Source organism: Glossina fuscipes, unplaced genomic scaffold, assembly GCF_014805625.2.
Source record: "Glossina fuscipes isolate IAEA_lab_2018 unplaced genomic scaffold, Yale_Gfus_2 1, whole genome shotgun sequence".
NCBI lineage: Eukaryota > Metazoa > Arthropoda > Insecta > Diptera > Glossinidae > Glossina > Glossina fuscipes.
Genome location: NW_023998415.1, coordinates 5410822 through 5423528, shown reverse-complemented (window position 1 = coordinate 5423528; position 12707 = coordinate 5410822). Strand labels below are relative to the sequence as shown.

The 12707-nt window shown below is 31.8% G+C and overlaps 1 protein-coding gene across 2 annotated transcripts in view; it reads right to left on the bottom strand.

The window, feature by feature from the left end:
* LOC119632699 overlaps window positions 1-10845 on the bottom strand; it is a 78258-nt gene extending 67413 nt beyond the window's left edge. Inside the window, exon 1 of one of the 2 annotated variants that reach the window (XM_038025742.1) lies at window positions 10731-10845. The gene's annotated coding sequence lies outside the window, so the exon portion shown is untranslated. Of the gene's footprint in view, window positions 1-3348; window positions 3485-10730 lie in introns of those variants that run through there. The other variant, XM_038025741.1, reaches the window with a different exon arrangement.
* Between the last annotated feature and the right edge of the window lie 1862 nt (window positions 10846-12707).

The window sequence follows — 12707 nt, the reverse complement described above, 5'->3', positions numbered from 1 at the left end:
ATTAATAGACTTTAATGGGATATCTTTATGCAATTTTGAATTATATTTGAAAAATTACCGAATTTTGAATTTCGTTTATAAAATGAATTTTCAGATTTTTGGAAAACGTTAAAAGCATGCAAGAAAAACTTATAGGTATGAATTTTCAACTTTTTTTTTTTTCAATATTCTTATACTCACTCACCACTATAAGATGGAGGTATACTCATTTTGATTTTTCCCATAATGTATCAACCCCAGTGACCCTATAAAGCATAAATTCTGAGTTGTATGATGTGTGTTGTTGGCACCTTCTTGGTCGCATAAATAAACATATCGACTTCAAATTGGGTAGAAACATTGGAAATTTCTACACGCTAGTTGGTATTGAAAATGGGCCAAATCGCTCGGAGCGGAAGCGCACAGTGGAGCGTAAACTGAACGCATATCCGTTTTTTTTTGGTTTTTTTTTTTTTTAATTTTTTGATTTTTGCTCCTTACTCCGAAATTATTAAATTTAGAAGCCTGACAATTTTCACATTTATGTTATGAAACACTCTACTCTTTAGATCCAAAAATGGCAATTATCGGTCTATGCACACACAAAGTTACGCGTAATTAAATTTTACTTTATTCACATTTTTGAGGTTTTATCCATATTTATCTTAAGGCCAGTAAGACCGAATGTTTAAAACTATTTTGCCCATCCCCTTAAAGGAATATATATATTATCTGTCTGCCTAAACGTGAGTTAATTGTGAAATGAATATGGTAAACACGGTGATTACTTTGTTCTTAATAACATTAGCAATATGGGTATCAAATAAAAGAGCTTGGAGACTAGAATCCGAAAAATCTAGTGATGGTTGTTATGCGAGGTTCGTACTCCGCCGAATATAACTTTTTTACTTGTTATTACTCCTGTCAGGATTTGAAAACAATGTCCCTTACGTAACAGATTACAAGATATATTGAATCGAATGCGTTAAATACATACATGTCTCTAAAAATGTCAAATTATGCTTTGTAAAGTATATTTAGCGTACTTATAATCAAAAGGGAATCAAATAAATAACACATTTATTAAAAGCACTTAGTTTAGGGATGATGATGATGATGATTAGCGTAGAATTTCATTTATACCACTCATACATAACATAATTAACTGCATTTAATATTACTTGGGTGACATTTTAAATCTATTCAACAATGATTATCGCATTTTCATAGCAATTATTTCGAAACAGGTCAATTACAATGCTTTATAGTTCAACTGGATAGATATTTGAATTTTGACTTCCTCCACGATAGCTATATGAATGTAGCCAGTTGTGAATACAAATTTCAATTATATAATGATAGATAAGAAAAACTCTCAGAAAACTCATGAAAACTCTTTCTATTAACAACAGCACAGAATTAAACACCATTGCTGCCTAAGTTAAAGCAAGTGTTTAGTTTAGTTATGGTTTAATTGAATCTCCTAAAAATGTTTAAGTGTCTTATTCTGTGTCTTATTTTTTTCGATTTTAATTCGCAAAGAAAAGATTCAGAACGCCCGATATCGTTTTGATCTGTCCAAAGTCCTAAATCCCTGTAAACACAAATATCTATCTCTCCGAACTTATGATCAATCTTTTCATATTTGTATTTAGTTAACTTTCTCAAATTAAATTCAAACACGAGTAAGCACATTATAGTCGAGCAGGACTATGTATTAGATACGCTACACGATTTCGCCTAGCATAGTTATTCACTCGTTTTGGTAATAATACATCAAATACATCAGATATATCAAATAGGCGTACCTTCCGTAAAGACACGCATATTGAAGGATCGCCAAAATATCATACGACGTGATCCCAATTTAGCAGAGACATTTTACTTTCAAAAATTTTATTATTTTTCAGCTTCGGTCATAATAAACTCGAAATCAGACTTTCTCTTCTTACAAGGGTTTACTTTTGCTGATAACCCCTATATATGTTAGGATCGAAATATTCTCTACCATTTATTTGTTTTGCTAAATTGCTAATATGTACCTATTTTCATAATAAAATAATAAAAATTAAAGTTTTTTGCTAATTTGCTATTCATGAAAAATTTTACATGGAGTGGGTTCCAGGAAATAGACCTATGCGGTTCAAATTTGATGCATTTGATATCTATGTCAAATTACTATCATGAAGAAAGACTCATTATAAAATATTGACATTTAGGCCTTTTCGGCATATAAGGGCCTAACTAACTAACTCGTTCCCTTTTCACTTAGATTGCGAAATTGCAAAGTTAACCTTCACCAATATATTCATATTCTGAATATTAGTATATTCTATTTGTATTGCGGCGACCGGAAGGCTTAACATAGAGAAAATAAAAAGGAATAGCTGGGCGGGGAAAGAAATTTCATTAAGCGACTATGTTGACAACTTATGTTACTGTGTGAGGTAAACTTTCATAATCCTTTGAAATATTAATTAATTTAAATTCTTTATTAAAATGTTTTTCTCCGTAACCTCATAAAATCTTAATCGTAATCTCATAACCCTGAACTTGCGCTTGTTCTTGTGCTTGTGCTTCTAGGTAAAGGTATACTTTATGATTTATTTAATATTAACTCAACTAAAAACAATATGAAACGAACAACGATAACAACAACAACAACAACAAAAATCAAGGATAAATAATCCGTATATGAGTATACCTTTAATAAATGTACACATCACATCACATCAATTATTATTTGCGGAGCTATTCTCGATAGAAATGTTAATTTCATCATAATCTCTGATGAAAAAGCGAGATGTTTCTCATCCACCACTACACACCGCAAAACACGTATATGTGATAACGAGTAAGCCCTAACCGATATATATATTGAAATCAGGAAATATATATATATATATATAAATTTATATTTAATGTAAGCTAACGTTCACGCATTCGGTCAGCCTGATTTTCTGCAAACGATCTTCTTAATTTAGTTTGTAGGTTGAAAATTGAAACTTGTCATCCTCATTGCATAACATAAATGTACATTAAGAACCGAGAGATTAAGCCCTATGCCAGATATATATTATTTATTTGCTACAATATTAAAAAAAAAAAAAAATAGTCTTTCAAACATTTTCGAATATATTTTTCTCCTTCCAATATTGAGTTTATTATATATACTTACTTATATATATATATTCATGATATTAAAAGTGAATTTTAATTTAATTTTATTAGTGATTAAAATAATGTAAATGGCTGTAGTAGGTAATAGGTAGAAAAAGATTCATTGCGAATTGAATAAATTATTTCTCTTCTCATTTCATTCTCATATAAATCTTAAACAAAACATTGTATGATATTTTATATACATACGTATCGGTTACACTCATTACACATGCACACGATTTTAATTTCCTTGTCCTCATATAATGCAGTCATCTATAGATGGGTGAATAGGCATCGTGCCAATTATCATTTTTCCTTCATTGCTCTACGCTTGGCCACATTATTAATACATCGAATGTTCCTGGTTCGACCTAATTGATGCGCAATCGTAAGGGCACGAAATGGAAAATTTTTAATTTAACATTTAAAATTAACGTTTGAAATATTTTATCATTTTTGTACTTGACTGAGATCAACATGAAACGAACTGATGGCATATGGATCCACGGTCCCTATAAATTAGAAATGTCTTCCTTAGACATGCCTCTCAAATCCAAGATTTTCAGCAAAATTTTCGACTTAAGCTTAAATATAAGAAAATATCTTTTGTTTCCCTTCAATTTAAACAAAAAAAAAAAAAAAAAAAAAACAAAACATTAAAAAGCAAAGTAAAAAACTTTTTTGGATTTATTTGGAATCTTGTAATTGCTTAAGAAAAAAAAATCACTTGCTACAGTTGCCTGAGTGAACAAAAGAACAACAACACTCCTGATTGTCTTATTGATTGAGACTTAATATGCCATAGAAAAGTTGATTTCTCTCTGAGCATTAAGTGGGGAATAAGTAATAGCAACATAAAAAATTTTATAGCTACAAATGATCGAATATGGCGTTGTTTTGGTAAGAGCCTCTGTCTCCTGCATCGTTTAAATGCTATCGTAACAATTTATTACCAAAGGTACCTTCCATCTATGTACATGATTAAATCAAATTAAATTAGTTTCTCTTTCCTTTATTAGTTGAAAGGTTCCATTCAAAAATCTCAACATTAAGGAAATTTTTCCTTTCTTTTATATATATAAATACTTGAAATCATTTTCTATGGACACTTAACAAAGTGCCCTGTTTTCTTTCGTTCGCTACTATATGTGGCCTTTTGTTGACCACCGATTTTATATATCTCGTCATCTACCATGTTTTGTATATTATACGGATTACTTTATTTTTTTTTACGCATTTTTTTAAAAGAACTAGAGCGATAAATTATTATTATTATTATTATTATTACACTTATTTACACTCATTTGCACTTAGAAATATTATTACAGTAGGAAGAATGAAAGAGAAAGAGAGAGAGAGAGAGAGAGAGAGAGAGAGAGAGAGAGAGAGAGAGAAAAGTTTCACAATAAATATTTTAAATTCTGTTGTGTGTGTGTGTGTGTGTGTGTGTGTGTGTGTGATTGATTTTAAAATTCTTTATAGTTCATAGCAAAACAACGCATAAAGCAAAAACCAAAAGTCCGTAACGGTTGCTTGTGTTTGATGTCGCCTTTAATTTACATCCAACGAACGTAATCCCATAACATCGTAAAAACGCGTCTCATAAAAAGTTTGGTTTATCAGTTCTCACTGGCAAAAGGAATGCAAAATAAATAATAAAAAAAAAAAAACAAGAAACACCATGATTGGACTTCTCGAAAAACAACAAATTTCATTTTCTTGTAGTGTTCCAATAATAAAAAAAGTTTCGCAATAACACGCATAGCTTTTTTAGATCCTAATAAAAACTATATTTAGGATATTTTTGATAAAATTTCTTCCTTTTTTTTTTTTTGTATTTTTTCCCTTCAACAATTTTTTGCAACCATATCTACTCCTGAAATAGGATCAGCCGAAAAATCACACACACACACACACACACACACACACGCACACGCATACAAACATACATACATACATACATACAAACTCTCTGACAAATGAACATTCATGATAGGGCAGATCAGAATCGTCAAAATGATACCAGTGTCCACTTTAGCCTTTTACAAGCCCTACGCAGTGCAAATAGACTGAGGTTTATAGATATGACAATCCGTTTGAATAATTTAGGAAATTTAAAAGATTAACGACCTACGCCTATGTACCCGCTTTCACTGCCATATTGAATAATGTTTAAATTTACCTAAATATATCATTAGATGTTTGCAAAAATTTTGATCATTTTTTCACTTAAAAAAGTCATTTATTGTGAAGAATCGGTGCAATATATATATTAAACAAAATAGTTTCCATCATTTAGGCAACATGGCGTTATCATATCGAAAGAATTTATATTGGTTTGACAGCGATCCATCCATTAACCGAGTTTCGTACTTCTTCAAGTTTGCGGATCCACGTGCTGGCCTAGGCATGCTGCACGGATCTGAACATGTAATAATCAAGAGGCGCCATATCTGGCGAGTATGTTGGGTGCGGCTTAACTTACCTCTCGAGCTGCAACAGTGCAACCTGGACAACTCTTGCAACAAGTGGCGAAAAAATGACATTTCCAGTCAGTTCGCATCACCACTTTTAAACCAGCAATTGGGACATGATGGAGCAGCATCATCATAATCCTCTGAGTGCTTCATGATTAGCGTCGGCACCATACTATTATTTTATGTAGAGGAAGGTCAAAATGGTTGAATTCAACCGTTATGTTCAACGGTATGGCCATATCTTTATCATTTTTATCTTCGGAAATCGCTGATCAAAATTTTTGCAAACACCTAATATAATAAGAAAATGCGAGAATCATTTAAAAGATTCGTATATCATTTTTAAAAAGAAACAACGCTTATATGTGAGGGGAACCGCGAATATCCGATCATTCAGATGGGCAATATAACTGATCTTTATTCGTATGTTGTATATTAGAAATCGTATTACACTTTGAAAATATCGTCGGCAGATCGCATATCCGTCCAATGCGGAGGTGTGGGGATGTATGAACTCTGACCGTGGGCGTCGAGAAAAATATGAACTGAAAGGCCGAATCGAAGGACGTAGAGACATAGGGGGAAGCAAATTTCGTGACTGCAGTGGGCCACACACAACAAGAAGTCGAGAAAATTTTTAAGCTTTAGTTAATACGATAACTTAGTACACAATACCATATCATAGGATATGTCTGATCACTTGTAGCCAGTGATGGATTGCTAATAAAAGAGAAGATTGCGCCTTCGTTTCTTTTTCAATGTACGAGAATCTTGAATATATAACTCTTGGCTGCGGCCAGTGCTTATTCCTTTCTCCTTCCTTAATTATTTCTGACTGCCATCTTCTTGCACGTGTCGGTGACATCTTCTGCGGGATTTTTCATCTAAAAAATGAAGAATAATAGTAAAGTTGTTTTCATATCTTGAGATGTCCATCAATTCGTTTGCGGAGTACGTTGATATACGTCTGTCTTATTAAATGTCAAATCAAGTGTCAAATATATATAAACTATATTTTATTGATAATAAGGTTTTAAGATTTTCGATTCGTTTTGAGGTTGAGGTGCGTTCGATTTCGATCTCTAGACCAATGAGATTCATTTTGAATATTGTCACAAATCATACGATAGTAAGTCTTCTTCATTTATATCGTACGGCTCATCTAAATGGGGAATTATTTCTCATTTGTTGGGTTGGCAGCACCCTAACTGCCACCAGCTAACTATTAATTATTTACTAATTGGTGTTTGGTCACAGTATTATGCATTATGCTTTACTTTATTACATCTTAATTTTTGTAACTGTGCGCTTGTTGAAAACTAGCGACGAACCACACGTCCACTCTCGCCTCAGGTAAATTAAAATTTAAAGCTTACCTATAGTATACAGATTTCATGTAGACTAAGCAAAAAGACAACATTAGGATATTTCAACCGCTGGACGGTAGTCATGACATAAATTAATCCCATTCTGTCAATAGATAACGCACTTAACCGCACATGCAAGCAGATAAAATTGCTGATTATTTCACTTTTAGAATTTGATATTAATATATGTTCTGGCCATTTGTTTCAATATTTTCTATATCGTCTATGAAAATCATAATAAAAGCGATAACTGAGTTTTTCATTATACAGACAACAAGATGAGTAATACAAAATCAGATTTTTTCTTAACGCTTAAAAAACAAAAAGAGAAAAAAAAAAAAATGGCGTAAACTGTACAACAAAAACAAATATGAAAATTCTGTTCGTCTCAAAGAAAATCAACGCCGAAACGAAATCATTGGAAGACGCACCAATTGTTCTCAACGTATGAACGTGTCAGTTGACCAATCAGGACCATTTTGTCATTTGACCACAAAATGTTATTTTTTGTTTCAAAGATATTCGAATTTGAGTTGAGTTGTTTCGTTCTTTTCGACCCTGTGCGCTACATTCTCAGTGGAAAAGTTCGAAAAGTTATTATTATTATTATTATTATCAATTTCACCAGAGAAATAAATTCTAAGACTAAACTCTCAAAAGCACTAGCATCTAAGGCTATCGGCTTTTATCAAAAACTCTACCGCACTTGAGATTCGAACCCACGACCATTGACTTGCTAGTCGAGATTCCTCGCCTTTGGCTACTCAGGCGGATAAACGAAAAGTTAAGTTAACATCTTACAACCAAATCTCTTATCCCGATCATATTATAGTTTTAAAAATCTATTCTCATTTTTTCAAAAATATATTTTCAAGGTTGCCTTAAGGTTTCATTTATCGCGAATATATTTAAGACAAAATTCTATTTTAAATATTTGACAATAGGGTTTATTTTAATTTTGACTACGACATAAAATAGATACAGAATTAGACATAAGTCGACTCAGCCAGCATATTAAGTTAATCAAGAATTCCTTCCTTTTGTAGCTTTTCTGATGTAGATCGCTCCTCTTCTTAGTTATGTTGCATGAGAATATAAATCGTCAAACAATTCATATCAAGCGAAAGAAAGACTAGCTCAAAACCCGAAAAGGCGACGAGACTTGAACGTAGTGGATATTAAATTATTCTAATGAGGCAAACTGGCAGCGTCGATCGCATGTCTGAAGTGCTTAAGACAGCGGACAGATATCTTCCCTGAAGACAGTTAGAATTGTTAACGGTGATCGCTAGCAAGAAAAGAAGATCACATTGAATTAGACTCCGCAAAACACCAGAAGGATTGCTAACACATAAGCTTTGAAAACATGAAATCACCGATAGCTTTACTTTAGGTAACTTTCTTCTTCTGACGATGACAAATTAGTCAACAACCTGCAACTTGTCAACAAGAAGAAATTGAAGAAGTGTTTTTCATTTAAAAGAATCTCATTGTTAAGTGAAAGGTACGCTTTTTAAACATAGGACAAACGTACATAAGACAATAGATACGGTTTTGAAAACTTCGCTTTTGTTATTTTGTGAATATTCTTATATAAGTTTCTTAAAATTTTTACCAATATTTTACTTTTTTTTTCTTAAAATTCAATTCGAAACCGGGATCATAAAAAAGTATATACCGATCACCAACTTCTGGTGATGTCGTACATTTGTCCTGCCATTTATAATGCGTATAAATACGCAACACAGATTCCATGAATCGTATATATTCTTAAGGGGGTAGGTAGATCACGGTAACAATTCGAAAAAAAAAAGTTTCTTTGGAAATTTTTTCTGAATGAAACGAAAAGTAGTTTGAAGGGACTATTAAACAGGGCTTAAAGTCTTAGAAAAAAAAAACTATTTTTGAAAAATATTAAATAATGGCAACACTGCAGCCATTCCCTGCAGACATCTTCAGCTCAAGGGTCTCTATGATGAATAGCATAACTGCTCCAAAGTTGAATTAAAAAAAAAAAAAAAACAAAACAAATTGTTCAGTCAACATTCCAGCTAAGTGGCTGATGTCTCCGTGAAAAAGTGCAATTTTTGATCAAAAACAAGAGACACTCTTTTATTAATAAAACGTGTTTAAATTCATTTACCCAATAAATCCAAATTTTGTCTTGAAGATGTAGTAAAAAATTCAAATTTTAGAATATGTCATCACAATAAACTTTTTCTTAATTTTTTCTTTTAGCCTGCGATACCAGGACCATGTTCATTTTCTTTCTTTTCAGTCGAATATTTTACGCTACGAACGACGTGTTTTTTTCAGCAGCTGCCGAAAACAGTTCAGTTCAGTTTTATTGATCCGCTTCGCGTCGACTTCGTTGTATGATTGTTCATCTTCAAAATTATAATGATGGTTAGAAGGTTAGTCATACCGTCATTAAAACTGCACATACCAATGTCAGTACCTATGTCCAAGATATTTTGCTTATGCATTTCAGGGAAAACCATTTTTTACGGGTAACGACTTTTTTTTTTTTTAGTTATTCCAAAAAACTCAAAGCATCTATTAGGCAAACAAAAAAAGGAAAAAAACAGGTTTTTTCAAAAATATATATAGTTAGGTAGGTAGTCACTAGGGTTCATTCACACATCGCTGGAATAACAACGCAAACACAATAATTAACACAATATTGTAACTATTGTACGTTAAGGCACTGATTTAAAATTTAGTAAAAATACTTGTTGTAAAGCCACTACAGATTCAAGTGTAAAGCTAAATTTATTTATTTTTTGTTTTATGTTCATACAAGGTAAAAAAGTATTAGAAATTATAGCTAATACTATACGATACAATAATTGATATATAATACGTGTGTGCTATCTAGGAGATCAATGTAAAAACCATCGCGCTCGGTTAACTCATAAGCCAAACATTATTAAAATGCTTTACGAATGCAAGAAAAGCTAATTTGCGATAAGAAATATGAAAAAAAAAACATTCGCTTCAAAGTGAACTTCCTACTTACATATATTTTGCCTATGACTAAGAAAAATGATTGTTAGAATTTATTTTTGTGATTAAATTAGTATGTAATAATAATATCACGTAAATAATATTTTTAGGAAATGCTTTAAAATAAAAAGATGAGAAAAAGCTTTGATGAACAAAAGGCATAAACATCATAAGAAGAGGTTTTCTTTTACTCAGTGGAACAAACAAATACAAGCCTTTCTTGTTAATTTGCTTATATCTGCCTATTGAACGGCGATTCTTTTTTCACTCGTAAAAGTCAAATGTCAATTATTGGTAATATTGGAGGAGAGGAGAAAGGAAAGGCACTTTTTTAAGCGTACTGAGTGCTGTAACTTGCGCTTTACTCATATTACGCCCGAATTATTAAAAACTTAATTCGTAATCTTAATCTCATTCATAAGTGTACAAAAAAAAAAAAAAAAAAAAAAAAAAAAAACTATTATTATTATAACAATTTTATAAATGAATAAATTGGCTGCATAATAGTTGAATAGTCTTTATTTTTATTGAATTTCTTTCATCAATTACAAAAATATATCGAGAGTTTCACTCACGGTCTAAACAGTTGAGTAAGTAATCAACGATTTGTAAAAATATATTTATGATAAGTGAAGGCAGTAAAAACTTAAAACTAACCGGAAACAGGAAATGCTATTGAGTTTTACAGTTTTCCCTTTGCAATTAAAGTGACCAAAGCGAGCGCAAAAACTATGCTTACATGAGTATTAAATATTAAGCTGACAGCTATAATATCCACAAGTGTCTGTAGTTTATACTACGAAATTTGTTCGTTATCTCTTCTCTTTTTTTTTTTTTTTTTTTTTTTTAAATTGATAAAATGTATTTTTCTTTTTATATCTTTCTCACTTGATTAGTTAGTTTTATTTTCCTTTTGAAATAATAATTTGTTCATGCATTTATTTCATTTCATATTTTTTTTATATAAATAAAAACATATGCACTTATTTAGGAACTAATATTTGCTTAACACCTGAACACCTACTTAAGATTGTATTTTTGTTTTTTTTTATTTAAATTTTTATAGTGTTAATGTATCCGATCAAGTGGTAATATTTCTTAATTTTCAATGTTTTGAATAACGCGTTCAAACGCAACTAAATCATGTTTTATTATTACTACGCATTTTATACCAAATTGCTCGACGACAAATGCTTTAGAGCTTTTTTTTTTTGCATATTTTTAAAAGCTTTGTTGGTCTGATTCCCATATTCCTCTGTTTCTACGTCTCTCTATTTCTCTCAATGGCTTTCATAGAAGGCGGCATTGTTTACATTTCATTATTTATATGATTTTTCGTTTAGTTTTGTTTGCCTTCTAACAAAGATATTTTGTGCTAACCGGTAATATGTATAAACGTTTGGGGTTCAACTTTTACCGCCAAAACCCTATTTATTTAAATTTTTCGTCGTATTATTTTTAAACATTATCAATGTCATCACTGTTCGAAACTCATCTAAAGACTATTTTTTAACACTGCTTACCTTTCCCATTTTCGATATTAGTTAGAGCAGTTAACGGGGCGCTTGAGTGACAGAAAGTAACAGAAAAAAACAAAGTAAATGGAAACAACAGCTGAGTATTAGTCTATACAAAATTGTGTTTTTTCGAGTGTAAAACTCCGATATCTATCTATCACAGAACGTTGACAAAGCGATGGAGTTCTACAACGATGGAAAATTCCGAGAGTAAATTGTTTAGCGTATCTCTCCGTTGAATTATATGCACGTCTCATAATGATAAGACACAAACATAGATTCGTTATCCCGATCATGAACGGTTTCTTTACGTTTTTACTATCTGCACAGCATTGTACAGCATCATAATTCAAGATTTTCCAATTAAAAATGCTTGCAACTTTGTTTTTCTTTCGCCAAATATTTTTATTTGCTTTAGAAATATTTGTTATAACATTACGAAATATGATTATTATTTTCAGCGATAAGGTTGAAAAATCAGCGCAATGATGTGATAAAATCCCGAACTATTTCTCTTGATATCCTTTAAGTTTTCGCCTTTCAAATTTCTAATTCTGATTGCACGCTTCATGTTTCACGGTTCTGAGAACAACCGTCTCATGTCACGACGATAAACTAATGGAACCGGTCAGCGATCCACATGTCTCTATTCGGTTGACTTTATTATTATACCTAAATGTTCAGAGATATACTGACTTATTAAGGGGTAGAGATAAAGCTAAGTCAACTATTCTCTATCCGTGCGGTCGAAAGAGCAGCCTCAGCCGGCCAACCACTTGATGCCATCTAGGCCTAACAGTTATTCAACGATAGCAGCGAACCCTCATCCGTATAGTGCTAATTGCATTGGCTAAAATAACCAACAGTCCTTTTACCTATTCGAGGACAATAACTAAGCGACGTCATTCGTATCGTTGAATCATTTTCCGTTCTGTTAATGCAACGAACTTGCTTCCTTGACTGTGGCAGCATTAAGCAAAAATTCTGTGTTGTGCATCGCGATTTTTTAGCTGCTATCGCCATCACTGTACGGTTACGATATGTGCATTATGACTATGTTCCCTTATTAGTTGTCTTATGGTTATGTATGGATCATTTCTGATTATACGTACTACGTGTATTTACAATAAATTGGTGAGTATTTGTGTGCGAGTTTTTTGATCCATCATAAGAATAACAAATATCTATGTGAGTGTACA